At 43.1% G+C, this 14,030-nt stretch overlaps 1 long non-coding RNA gene across 1 annotated transcript in view; it reads right to left on the bottom strand.

Annotated features, from left to right (window-relative positions):
- Nucleotides 1–14,030, bottom strand: part of LOC114587860 (uncharacterized) — a 96,619-nt gene that overhangs the window by 11,485 nt on the left and 71,104 nt on the right. The gene's annotated exons all lie outside the window — the stretch shown is intronic.

Here is a 14,030-nt window from a genome sequence, read left to right as displayed (position 1 = left end):
TTTCCCTCCTAAAAAGTAAGGGGAAATGTGTGTGCATCTTATGGAGCGAATGCAGGCTGCGCAGCTATCCCAGAAGCCAGAACAGCAAGAGGGATTGCTGCTTTCACTGCGCAGCGATCCCTCTTGCTGTTCTGGCTTCTGAGATTCAGAATATTTTCCCCCCTTGTTTTCCTCCTTCAAAAACTAGGTGCGTCTTGTGGTCTAGTGCATCTTATAGAGCGAAAAATACGGTAACTGCTCATTTTGACTCCAGAGAAAGGAATCAGGGCCACTTCATCAACTCTGATGAAAGACCAGCAGCAGTTGGTTACTCCTTTTCCAGCAGTTTCTATTTCAGCTGGTTATTATAGGAACAGTAATGCTAAGAAGCAAGACCTGAATATGTCCCCCTGCCCTTTTTTTTTTTGTAAGCCTGAAGGCAAGGACTATCTCGTTTTTCTTGATCTGCAAGTTGCTCTGGGAGTCTTTGGGTCTGAAAAGTGGGGTAAACGTGCTTTGAGTACAGCAAGTAATTGCGCTTTTCACACAAAGAAGGAAGTCCTGTGTGATACAGTGGTACCTCGGGTTACAGACTCCGTGAACCTGGAAGTAGTACCTCAGGTTAAGAACTTTGCTTCAGGATGAGAACAGAAATTGCGCGGCAGTAGCGGGAGGCCCCATTAGCTAAAGTGGCACCTCAGGTTAAGAACAGTTTCAGGTTAAGAATGGACCTGCGGAACGAATTAAGTTCTTAACCAGAGGTACCACTGTACTTAAAAAGAGGGAAATGGAATAGTGTCAATCCTACATATGATTGCCTGCAAAATGAATCAATCCATTCATCTATCCTATCCTTCAAGTGCATTGTCTGGGTGGCTTACAATAAATATTAAAAAGCATCTGGAAATAATGACTGCTTTGACAGTATATGGTAGCATTCAGGGAACAATTCCCAAAAAGATAGATATTTTGGCAGATTATTATTATTTTATTTTTTTAAAGAACAGAATGGAACAGAATCCTGGCCAAACAAATGGAAAAATTGTTGTTTAGTCGTTTAGTCGTGTCCGACTCTTCCTGACCTGGAATACCATCACTTTCACTGGCCTTGTTATTTGCAGTGCTTTCTAAGGCCCATTTGACTTCACTCACCAGGATGTCTGGCTCAAGGTCAGCAACCACACTACCTGGGGTGTACGAGGCATCCATATCTTTCTGGTATAATTCCTCTGTGTATTCTTGCCACCTCTTCTTGATGTCTTCTGCTTCTGTTAGGTCCTTACCACTTTTGTCCTTTATTATGGTAACCTTTGTACGAAATGTTCCTTTCATATCTCCAATTTTCTTGAGCAGGTCTCTGGTTCTTCCCATTCTGTTGTTTTCCTCTATTGGAATGGGAAAATAAAATGGATCAAAGGCAGGTAGATTCATCTATCCATAGCCAGGATTTCAATAATCTAAAACCAATCAACATGAAGGGGAATGGTTGCTTGTAACAGAGTTTCCCCCTTCTAGTAACAAGATCTCTGAGTGTGACATTTGTGGAGGGTTTTATCTGATCCCAATTTGCAATCATATGGTTTTCTCCCTGCTCCATATACCGTACATGTCATCAGTCTGTTGACGTTCAAAAGTGCCCTATAGTGGCATTAGGTGTCTTCCGTCTGAGACTGGGAGGCGGTGCCACCCTGTGGCCTCTTTCCATTGCTGCAGGTGTTCCATTAAGGGTCAAGAAATTTATTTTCCTCAGCCAGGAATACAGGAAATCGATCAACAATCTGCATGTCTATTCAGAAGTCAATTGCCTTGAGTTCAGTGGCACTTACTCCCCAATGGGAATAAGCAAATATAGGATATCAATATATTTAACCCTTCCACTTTTGCACGAAATCCATACAAGTTCATCACCTCTGCATTGGTGGTTCTTCAAATTGTGCACCTGATCTTGTAGTTCGTTTTCTACCTGCATAATTTCCTGAATTTTACTGTCCCATTTCAAAGTCCCTATCTGTCCTCAGTTCAGTCAACCTGGGTAACTTCATCTTTCAAGTCCATCAATGCAACCACACTGAGACAATCTTGTTTTAAATCACATGAATCCTCGCATTTCTCTCTCCTTTCGGTTTCCTCCGTTTGCCCTGTGTCTTGTTGTCTGGTTGGGAGGTAGAAAGAGAAGCCTTAGAAGGCATGAATGAATCCTTTCGGTAATAATAATAATAATAATAATTTATTATTTATACCCCGCCCATCTGGCTGAGTTTCCCCAGCCACTCTGGGCGGCTCCCAATCAGTGTTAAAAACAGTACAGCGTTACATATTAAAAACTTCCCTGAACAGGGTTGCCTTAAGATGTCTTCTGAATGTCAGGTAATTATTTATCTCTTTGACATCTGATGGGAAGGCGTTCCACAGGGCGGGCACCACTACCGAGAAGGCCCTCTGTCTGGTTCCCTGTAGCCTCACTTCTCGCAATGAGGGAACCGCCAGAAGGCCCTCGGCACTGGATCTCAGGCTGAACGATGGGGGTGGAGACGCTCCTTCAGGTATACAGGACCGAGGCCGTTTAGGGCTTTAAAGGTCAGCACCAACACTTTGAATCGTGCTCATTTTTGCTAGCAAAAATGTTTACTAAATCAAGGTATGCTGAAATGAGGGGGAAGATACCTATTGTCTATTTAGCAGATAGTCTCACATTACCAATGTTCAAGAAGGCAACCAGTGCGCAATGCCTGGATATCCACAATTATGACTTAGTAAGCGACTTGTCCAACAGACCCCAGGGACTCAGCTACATTAGTCAAAAACATTTTGAATGCGTTATAAACGTGCAACACCAAATGGTGCTGGAGAGCAAAACAAATTTCCATGTGATTTTCCATAGTGTCCCCCCCCCCTTGTTATAACGATTAAATTTCTGACTTATTTATAGCGGGGTTTTCCAGTGTGAAGATCCACCCCAAGTAGGACAAGGATCCTGCAGCTTAAACAGTTGTGCAGAAGAGAGGATTTTGGCAGAGGCAGCTTTTCTCACCCCATTGTGCTCTAGGGGGTGCCCCCAGGGACTGGGGGCTCATCCCAAGAGGTAAAAGCCTTTTACCAAAACACTTACCCATGTGGGCAGGTATCAAGGTGCAGCATAGTCAACAAGCCACGGTCAAGCTCAAGTCCATCAGTCTGAATCCAAAGCAGAATCCAGAAATGAAGTCATGTAAGAATTGATGCTTTTGAATTATGGTGCTGGAGGAGACTCTTGAGAGTCCCATGGACTGCAAGAAGATCAAACCTCTCCATTCTGAAGGAAATCAGTCCTGAGTGCTCACTGGAAGGACAGATCCTGAAGCTGAGGCTCCAGTACTTTGGCCACTTCATGAGAAGAGAAGACTCCCTGGAAAAGACCCTGATGTTGGGAAAGATGGAGGGCACAAGGAGAAGGGGATGACAGAGGACAAGATGGATGAAGCTACCAGCATGAGTTTGACGAAACTGCGGGAGGCAGTGGAAGACAGGAGTGCCTGGCGTGCTCTGGTCCAGGGGGTCACGAAGAGTTGGACACAACTAAACGACTAAACAACAACAACAGTCCAAGGTCATTGTCACAGGGAGTTCAGCAAGGAGATGGGGTAGACTCAAGAGCAAGGAACCAAACTCCAAAGAACAAGGAGCCAGAGACCTCTCTTGTTTCCAGCAACTAGAAAGCTTAAAGGGGAAACCTATGGCCTCCTAGACCAAATGCTAATCACAGCTGCTGGTAGTGAAGGGGTTCCAAGGATTGCTTACTCACAAGCAGACCCCTTACTCATTGAGCTGTGCAACAACAGGCACGTGTTTTGTCTCAGCCTTTTGGTACTGGTAATTTTGAGGACTAAGGACATGGCTTCATCTCCTCCTCTGACCGCTCCACCAGAGGGCCCCTCCAGGGGGTGCTTCCAGGAGAACCTGCTTGCTCCTCAGGGTTCTTGACCTGTCGACTGTCTGGTTCATTCTCCAAGGACTCTGTGTTTGGCAGTAGGGCAGCACTAAGCAGCGACAACCCCTAGAAGAAATGTCTTTCCATACATTTCAATACATCTGGTCACCCGTTGGCCTCTGTTTTCAGATGCTACCTTTGCCTTTCCAGTTGTACAAATTAGCTCCCATTTATCTCATGTGAAAATTTGACATACCCTCCTGCCCCCCACCCTTTCCCAGCCGCTCAGATACACTCAGTTGCATTTTTCTCTTTCCCTGACAGTAACTAGGGACAGCAGATAAGTAATTAGGACGTGGGAATTGAGAAAACAGACGATCCCGAAAGCGTGGGTTTTGGACCCAAAAACACCACCTCATATGAAAGTGAGTACCTGGTACATTAAACCGTGAATTAGTTTCATCCACTGGAGTCAGCTAGATGCAAGACAGCTGTCTTACTCCCTCAAGTATTCCAAGGCTGGGCGGGCAATTATTTTTGCAAGAGCTGAAAATGGCAAGAAGGGGAAATTATTTGGAGGCAATGCACATATTTATTTTATCCTACTATTGATCAACGAGGTTTTACTGGGTTTGGGGAACCACAAAAGTGTCCACCATAGGCAATGATGCCTCTAGTCATCATCATACCTGTCAATGTTTCCCTTTTTGTAAGGGAAATTCCCTTATTCCGAATAGGATTCCTCGCAAGAAAACGGAAAAGTTGACAGCTATGGCCACCATACCAATTTTAACTCAGGAGGAGAAGAGGCTCTGTTTAAAGCCAAGTCTTAATCAATAGTAACTATATGGTTCAGGGATAACTTTGGTTCCAGTAGGAAAGGAGCCGAAGTCCATTTTTCATGCCTTTTCTGTGCGCTCATCACAGCCTTTGGTTCAGCATGATCAGGATAAGTGGACAGAAATGTAGCCAAAGAGGCAACTGGGAATGCAAAACTTCACAGAACTCCTTCAGCAGGAAATTCCAAGCTCGTATCTCATTTAAGATCATTATTACTCATTTTCATTTCTCACTGTTTTGAAAGGTGGTTTTTCTCCCTGATAATCCGGCGTGCCGGTATTACCAGCAATTCACAAGTGTGTCTAAAACCTTGACGACAGTAATTAATGTATTCTATCAGCAGTTGGGTCTCGTAGCCAGCTGTTTGTTGCAAAATCTTCCGAGCCTTGCCATTGGAAAACTACTTTTACTTGTCACCCTCCCCTTTGCGCACACAAACCACTGAGCAATGTCTAGTATAACTTTCACTTAACGATTAGTGGCTTTATTCAATCCATCAACATGGGGCAGAGGTTACTTTGGTCTCTTGGGGCATCCAGCAAAATCTGATCTGATAAGACAAGCCTCTTCTGGCAGGCTGTTTGCTATCAGAAGAGAGTGACTGCAGGTGGGGAAACGAGAGGGGCAAATTAGAGGTTTTAAGGGAGGGTGGGGAAGTTCCCTTCTTGTGTATTCAGCTATCCTGGATTGCAGCAAGAATGATGGTTCTGTGGCAGGCAACTGTTGTGGACGTTTCTGCAGGAACCTCTTTGTATTTCATAACAAAGCCCTAACCGTACAATTGAATAGGCATACACAAGAGCCAGCAGGTCTCAAAGAGCGTGGAGGAACTGTGAGAGAGCAATGAAAAGGACACAAATTAAATAGCACCATTCTCCAGTGAGCCTCAAGTACCCATTCTAGGAGGTCTACCTGCCTCCTTGCCTCCTAATACAGCAGAATTTCCCGTTCCAGAAGGAGGCTGCCCATTGAATTAAATGCATTTTTTGAAAAAGAAAATAATCTTATAACTTGTGTGTCCTTGTTTCTCAATTTGATCCTTTCACATGGTTTTATGGCATTTTATTCACTGTGACTTGCCATTATTTTTATTGATGATAGTCCAGTAATTCTTTATTGTAATTGTTAAGTGTAAACTGTTTAATTATTATTTGCTGATATTTATTTTTACTGTTTACTGTTACATTCTAATGGATTGTTGAATGTTGCTTTATTTGCTATAAGTTGTTTATTTTAAAGTTATCCTTTTATTGTGACTTTTTTGTATTAGATCAGATTGCTGTTAGGTGTGTGATTTTTGCTGTCTATTTTGTTGTTTCTTCAGCTTGTAAACTGCCTTGTGTATAGTAATATAGAAAACATACAAATTAAGCATACAAAGGAGCATACAAATTAAAAGTGAAATGAAATGAAAATGAAAGGATATTTTGGCTGATATCGATTTTTGTTTTTACCTATCTTATATCTTCTTTCTGATATGAGCCACTCCATGAGCGGAAGAACCTCCTGCACAACAACAACAACAACAATTATTTTGCATTAATTACTATTTTTACAAACATGTCTCTCCTGTATCGGTCTCTACAGCCACAGCAGGTGCTGTAACTCTCCAATGGTTTGACATACTTCCATGGTCTTCTGAGACAGACAAGTGCCAACATTCTTTCTCAACAGAATCAACGTGGATGGTAAAAGCAGGCCCCAAAAGTACCGTATTTTTTGCTCTATAGGACTCACTTTTTCCCTCCTAAAAAGCAAGGGGAAATGTGTGGGCGTCTTATGGAGCGAATGCAGGCTGCGCAGCTATCCCAGAAGCCAGAACAGCAAGAGGGATTGCTGCTTTCACTGCGCAGCGATCCCTCTTGCTGTTCTGGCTTCTGAGATTCAAATATTTTTTTCTTGTTTTCCTCCTCCAAAAACTAGGTGCGTCTTGTGGTCTGGTGCGTCTTATAGAGCGAAAAATATGGTAATTTTCTAGTAAGAACTGTCAACGCCTAGATCGCCATGGATGAATGGGCTTGCGGAAATATCCTAACAAGAACATGCTGCCACCAACCTGACCAACCACTAAGGTTGAGAAACCTTGAGAAACCTAGGAGGGAGCCAGAGAAGTAAAGCGTATTTCTGGGAGTAAAAAATGATGACTGCAAGCTCTGAACAGGGTGGCAAATTGAGAGAAGACCTTTCTATATATTCCTATGTCTTGAAATATTGTACCCTGGAAACATGGAGCTGTCTGTAGTACAAGAGGTGACCCTGAGTGATGTCAAACATAGGGCCTATCTGTACTTACCTTTTAATGTGGTGCTTCTATCTACATCTAAATGTGGGAAGTCCCATATTGCAAACACACAGCATTATCGGCCTCAGCATATACATGGGCAAATTGCCAAGAAGGTCCAACAGAGGGACATTTGATATCAAAGGAGGAAATTTCGGGGTGGAGGGGGGAATTAACTGGATTAGTTAAAAGGAAGTTGAAGGAGGGGAGTCAAGAAACTTTGAGGTAGGTTTGAAATGACTAAAATTCACAATAATAGAAGCTGAGCAAGAATGCCTACCGCAGATTAGGAAAGGTATCAACCAGAGGCAATGAAGAAGTATTTATTTATTTGTTATTTGTTTACCTGCGGTTCTATTCCCCACTTTTCACTATATGTCTCCAAATGGCTTACCTTACATAAAAAATAAATGTACAATCAGGGCTGGATTTAGGTTTGTCCTTTGTCAACAACAAATTGTCCCTGTTTTTTGTGTTGAATATATGCTATATGGTAATTTATGGACCTTATAGGTATCTAAAGCCATTTGCACATAACAAATAGGAGCCTACACAACACAAAACACTGTTGCTGTATGTAGGTTTTATTTGTTTTTTTATCTTATATTTTGGAAATGTACATCCAGTTGTTTTTTTCCTTTACATTTTTTTGGGGCCCCCAAGAGAGTGGGGCCCTAAGCTGTAGCTTGTTTAGCTTATACATAAATCTGGCACTGTGTACAATGTGTAACATAAAAATTCCTTGGAAAATAGAAGCACTGTAATTTAGAGCAATGGCTTCTTGAAATAAAACTGTATTGAAATTTAACAGGGACCTTGAACCATTGGAGAATAGAGTGGAGCCTGCTGCTAATTGGTTTGTATTTCTGAAAGAAGAGACCCCAAGTTTCTCTTTCTATCTCCACCGCAAATCTTTTGATGTTTTACCCAGGTGTTTTCAAAATGCATTTGATATGATTACAGTGGTACCTCGCAAGACGAAAGGGTTTTTGGTTTTTTGAGCTGCTTCGCAAGACGATTTTCCCTTTGGGCTTGCAAGTTTGTTTCCTTTTTCTTAACACCGTTAATACAGTTGTGACTTGACTTCGAGGAGCAACTCATAGAATGCGGTGTGGTAGCCTTTTTTGAGGTTTTTAAAGACTTTGGTATTTTTGAAGCTTTTCCAAAACTTTCCCGACACCGTGCTTCACAAGACGAAAAAAATTGCAAGACAACAAAACTCACGGAATGAATTTATTTCGTCTTGCGAGGCACCACTGTACTCAGAGAGAGAGGCAGGGAGAGGAAGACTGGAAGAAGAGGGGGCAATATAAAAAATAATAATTTAAAAAATGGTGGGCAGAGGCTGGGGATTCTTCTGGCCTTTTATTCTGGCTCCTCTTCCTGATATTTTATTTTTCCTCTGCAGATCCTGAATGGCCAAAATGATGAACTATTGAATAAAACCCTGCAACTTGCCCAGGTTACGGTGAATACACATTCAAATATTTCAACCTACGTGTTCCAGCAACTTCAAATTCTGTCAGACCCTGACCTGTTATCTGTCTACACAACAGTATTGCAACTTCCAGATGAATGCTATTTTGGCAAGAACAAGATTATAGGTGTGGGTGAATAACTGCTTGTTTGTCGATGTGCTCATTTTGCAGAAGAGGATAATTCTAAAGGAGAAATCGAAAGTGCAAGACTGGCATTTGTGTGTAAATGGAGGTAAAGGTTGATATAAGAAGAGTATTTGTGTTGTTTATAAGAGTTTATAAATAAGACTTGCTGCAAACTGTCATTTGAAGTTGCAGTGGAGGCGAATAATATAAGCTGCCCATTGTGTTGTGTGGGACTGTGACATTTTGGAAGAACAAACCACTGATTAACATTTGACAGCATGGCCACAGATTTAATTCTAGAGAAACAGCTGCAAAGGAAATAACCCTCCCGATTTTGAACCTCTCTCTGCTGTTTCTCCATTTCTGCTTCTGATACTGGTATGATTGAAGGCTGAAAATACCCGCACTGCAGTTTGCAAACATCGCAAGGAAATTAGACGGCTTCGGAATGACCCGAAACCCCCAGCATTAGGAAGACAAGTACTGGCCACCTGGTTTATCGCTCCCTTCAGATGGCTCTTGCCTGCACAACTTAAGCATGTATGGAGTGGCACTTGGGGAAGGAGAAGAAACTGATACCTTGCGGAGGCCTGTGTGCGCTCACTGAGAGAATCCTCAGATGCTTCGCTAATTAATTCATTTCGCCCTCAATTAAGTTGCTGCGTGTCCCTGCTTTCGGTTGGCCTGTAATTAGATCTCCACGATGCACCTCAGAAGTGTGAGGGACAAGTCAAAGCAAGAGCAGATGATCCTCACTCAGAGCTAAACTTGTCACCCTCTGCTAGGTGGTGGCCTGAATGCTGGAGAGCGTTTACCACAGTTAAGCTGTCATGACCTGTGCCGCTCTATATTGGGCGCCGGGCAGGGTAATAAATCAAATGACATGGCTATTTGGAACAGAAAAGCTATTTCCAGATGGCATTGGTGGTTTAAAAGTAGCCTCCTTCTTCAGATATCCAAACTGGTAAAATGATGCCTCAAGTAAACTGAGGTGGAGACAGTTTTAGTAAGACTTACAGCACCAGGCAGATTTTCTGTTCATAGTGAGAATAGCAGAAGAATCACAGAACTGGAGGTGGAAAACACTCACAGGAGATGGATATTGAAGACCCTTCAGAGGGTCAGCTGTGAGTTTACAGTAGGGTGATCTTAGCAAAAGCTAATGTATAGTGTGTTGCTCCAGTTTGCAAAGGTTTACGCACACAAACTCATAAACTGCATTTTTCTGGAGCTACGTGAAATATTTTCCACTTTTGATTATTGCATAGTAATTTTAAGTTTTGATGGAGTAACATTTTCCCCCAGAACAACGCTTTAAATTGTATGAATAATAATTTGTTTTGATCCTGCTTGGCATCATTGCTTTCCCAGACTTGGGCAGCTTCAGTGCCTTCTCTTTCCTGACTACTGCTTTTCCTTCCTTCCCGAATTAGTCGCATGGGATCATGCACACAGCGGCCAGGGATGAGGCAGAGAACTTGATGACAACATAGCACGATGTAGCCATTCATATTTGCAATGTGATGAAGTCACTGAGGGGGAATAATAGCAAACAGAATGCCCTTCACCCACAATGCCCCAAGCAGAAGAGGATTTGTGTGACATTGTGGGAAACATCGATTAAAAGCTGCTTAAAGGTAAAGGGACCCCTGACCATTAGCTCCAGTCATGACCGACTCTGGGGTTGCGGCACTCATCTTGCTTTACTGGCCGAGAGAGCCAGCGTACAGCTTCCGGGTCATGTGGTCAGCATGACTAAGCCGCTTCTGGCAAACCAGAGCAACGCACAGAAACACCGTTTACCTTCCCACCAGAGCAGTACCTATTTATCTACTTGCACTTTGACGTGCTTCGAACTGCTAGGTGGGCAGGAGCTGGGACCAAGTAACGGGGGCTCACCCCGTCGCGGGGTTTCGAACCGCTGACCTTCTGATTGGCAAGCCTAAGAGGCTCAATGGTTTAGACCACAGCACCACCCGCATCCCTAAGGCCACACAAGGTTTCCTGAAAAGAGGGTCCCTGTTTCAGCTCATCCTAAAATATTCTGTTTGACCAATGGTTTGACTTCACCCCCAACGGTGCACTTCTCCATTGTCGCCCAAGACAGACCCCAACAAAACAGCTATGTCAGCTTCGGGTGAATTATGCAGCGGTGACTACAATTTTTGCAAGAGAGAGGAATGAAGAGGTTGCCAGTCAGAGTCGCGGTTTCTGTGTCGGAGTCTCATTGTACTGCTAATGGCTAAATCGGGATGTGTGATCACTCAAGCAGGCTTCCATCCATACCATGCAAATACAGTCATATTTATGGCTAAGCATCAGGTAACATCCCACCATAAAGCAAAATATAAAATGTGCACAGTTATTACAGCATCAATATCCAGACCAAAGGTGGAAAGAACACTGCTGTTAAACCATCCCATTAAACAGGAGAAATATTTGCTGAGCATCACCGCTGAAGGCTGCTGCACCACTCAGCTTCAGCCTCAGTCTAGGAAACAGTAAAAAAGGTAAAGGTAAAGGACCCCTGACAGTTACGTCCAGTCGCAGACGACTCTGGGGTTGCAGCGCTCATCTCGCTTTACTGGCCGAGGGAGCCAATGTTTGTCTGCAGTCAGTTTTTCCAGGTCATGTGGCCAGCATGACTAAGCCGCTTCTGGCGCAACGGAACACCAAAACCAGAGCAGCGCACGTAAATGCCGTTTACCTTCCCGCCGGAGTGGTACCTATTTATCTACTTGCACTTTTTGACATGCTTTTGAACTGCTAGGTTGGCAGGAGCTGGGACCGAGCAACGGGAGCTCACCCTGTCGCGGGGATTCAGACTGCTGACCTTCTGATCGGCAAGCCCAAGAGGCTCAGTGGTTTTGACCACAGCGCCACCCACAGAGTACCTTTATTTAAAAATCACAGGCCCTGTATTTGACAGCTTTTAAATCAGTTTAATAGAACTGCTGCGCTAGGCAAGACATTGTGGCACTGGAAGGCAACGTCTGATGCCAAATGTTGAGTGAGGTAAGGTATGTGAGACTAGAGTGAGACGCAGTTTCTTGCTCACAACCTTTTATAGCCATCTGAAGCTCATATGACATCCTGAGGTGATAATCAAGGCTCGGTTTCATTGGAAAGCAGAAGTGGAAAGGCCAGGATAGAAGCAGGATTTCAGGCTGACACCATAAAGGTGATTCCTGTGAATTTCTTGGATGAATCAGTGTCTCTCGTAGGCAGTTTCACACTACCTGGTACTTAACCATAAATGCATCCATGCTAGACATGTAGAATAGCCCCAGAATATCATTTCAGAAAAGAACTGTACATATGGATTAAATGCAATGCAACAAACACATAACTTGGATAAATATGAAGATATAATTTAACATTTGTGTACTTGCTTTGTTTGCACAATTAATTAGAACGCCATGCTTTGGAAATTTAATTATGGTTAATTAATCAAATTATTGTGGGGGGATTTGAATGGGTAGGACAAATTTTAATTGGTAGGGCTCAGAGTTAAGGGGATGCTAGCTTACTTTTTGAGACTATTTTGGTTCTATCAGAGAAGGGAAAAATAAAATATTATTCTTTTCTGTTTATCTCAATGTGGCATCTATACTGAGATATTAGTAGTAGGCAAATATATTTAACTTTATTTAGTGAATTGTTTAATGGTTAAAGGGCAGATAATATGTTAACAAAAATTGTTTGGTGATTATGATACATCCCTACATTCTCTTGTAGTTGAATAGCGTCCTCTAGAGCACTGGAGACTTCTCACCCTTGCAGTGAGTCCTGAATAGTAAATCTGAACAGAAGCCTGAATAGCGAATTCTGAAGCAGTGATTTTTTTTTCTGTATACCCCCAGTTAATCCTTTTTTAATATTTACACAGCCTAACTGGTCAAAACTGGTGAGCTTTGTTGTAATATGAGTTGAGAGTCATTAGATGGTGGTTGAGCTAACCAATTTTCTCACTGGCCACAGAGACCACAGACCTATCAGAAATGGAGCAGATTTCATGACTGGGTCAAGACAGCAATCCATCTCCAATAAAAGGACAGCTTTAAGAAAGGTTTCACTCTCATTCCTGGTCTCCTTGGAAACCACTATATCAAGGGCCCAAATATCCTCTCCTCAAAACCTATTTTCTGCAAGGAACTCTGTGCATATTCTGAAACCTAAACCTTTGCTCCAGCAGGTAATGTGTAACTAGCTAAGTTAGACTGATCTTTTGATTTAAAATAAATCTGTGTGATTGCTACCTTCTCTTTTTTCCTTCCATTACCCTGTCTAGAATGCTGTGAGCAGAGCATACATTTTAAAATACGGTAAAAACACAAAATTATGTTATACATCAGACAACTTGATAAAATAATAATTATTATTTATGTAAATGTCTAATTAGGGACACGGGTGGCGCTGTGGGTTAAACCACAGAGCCTAGGGCTTGCTAATCAGAAGGTTGGCGGTTCGAATCCCCACGACGGGGTGAGCTCCCGTTGCTCGGTCCCTGCTCCTGCCAACCTAGCAGTTCGAAAGCACCTCAAAGTGCAAGTAGATCAATAGGTACTGCTCCGATGAGAAGGTAAATGGCATTTCCGTGCCCTGCTCTGGTTCGCCAGAAGTGGCTTAGTCATGCTGGCCACATGACCCAGAAGCTGTACACCGGCTCCCTTGGCCAATAAAGCGAGATGAGCGCCGCAACCCCACAGTCGTCCATGACTGGACCTAATGGTCAGGGGCCCCTTTACCTTTTTAAATATCTAATTACATTCCAGTTTGGTAGCCGCATTGGCAGAAATAACCAAGAGTTTTTAGGAACCTTCAATAATAGCAAATCCATTGTAGCATATTATTTCATGAATTCTTGCAACCGATGCAACTACTTAGTTCCTCACTTCATGCTTCTGACCAGGTGGGATCTGGAGCCATGAAAATTGACACTACCGTGAATTTGTGCCACAAAATGTGTTGTTGTTTCTCTGATGCATGTGGAGAACAGTAGGTGAGTAATGTCTAGCTCAAGTTAACTTCAGTAACTGTACAATCAGCCAACATAGGACTAAACCTTCAGGAGGCATCATCGTAAGGTGCCTCACATTCCAGTTAAACAGAAAGAAGACATGGGATCTGGTGTTGCTCGTTTTCTCAATAAGTACTCAATTGATCAGTCAATGCTTTCATTTGGGTTTCTTAGATGTTCAGAACAGAAGTTCATATTTCCCTCTAGCTGGAGGGCTTGTCCCATCCTGAAGCTAGTGCGGTGGTTTTCAACCAGTGTGCTGTGGCACCCTGGGGTGCCTTGAATGATGCCCAGGGGTGCCGCGGGCAACACGGGCCTCTGTCCCTCTTTCCTTCCCTCCCTCCTCTGATGCCCTCTCACGTCTCTGCCTCCCGAAGGCTTGCACAGCTGTTTGTTGCA

This window comes from Podarcis muralis, chromosome 17, assembly GCF_964188315.1.
Source record: "Podarcis muralis chromosome 17, rPodMur119.hap1.1, whole genome shotgun sequence".
Lineage (NCBI taxonomy): Eukaryota > Metazoa > Chordata > Lepidosauria > Squamata > Lacertidae > Podarcis > Podarcis muralis.
This window is presented reverse-complemented; position numbering and strand designations above follow the sequence as displayed.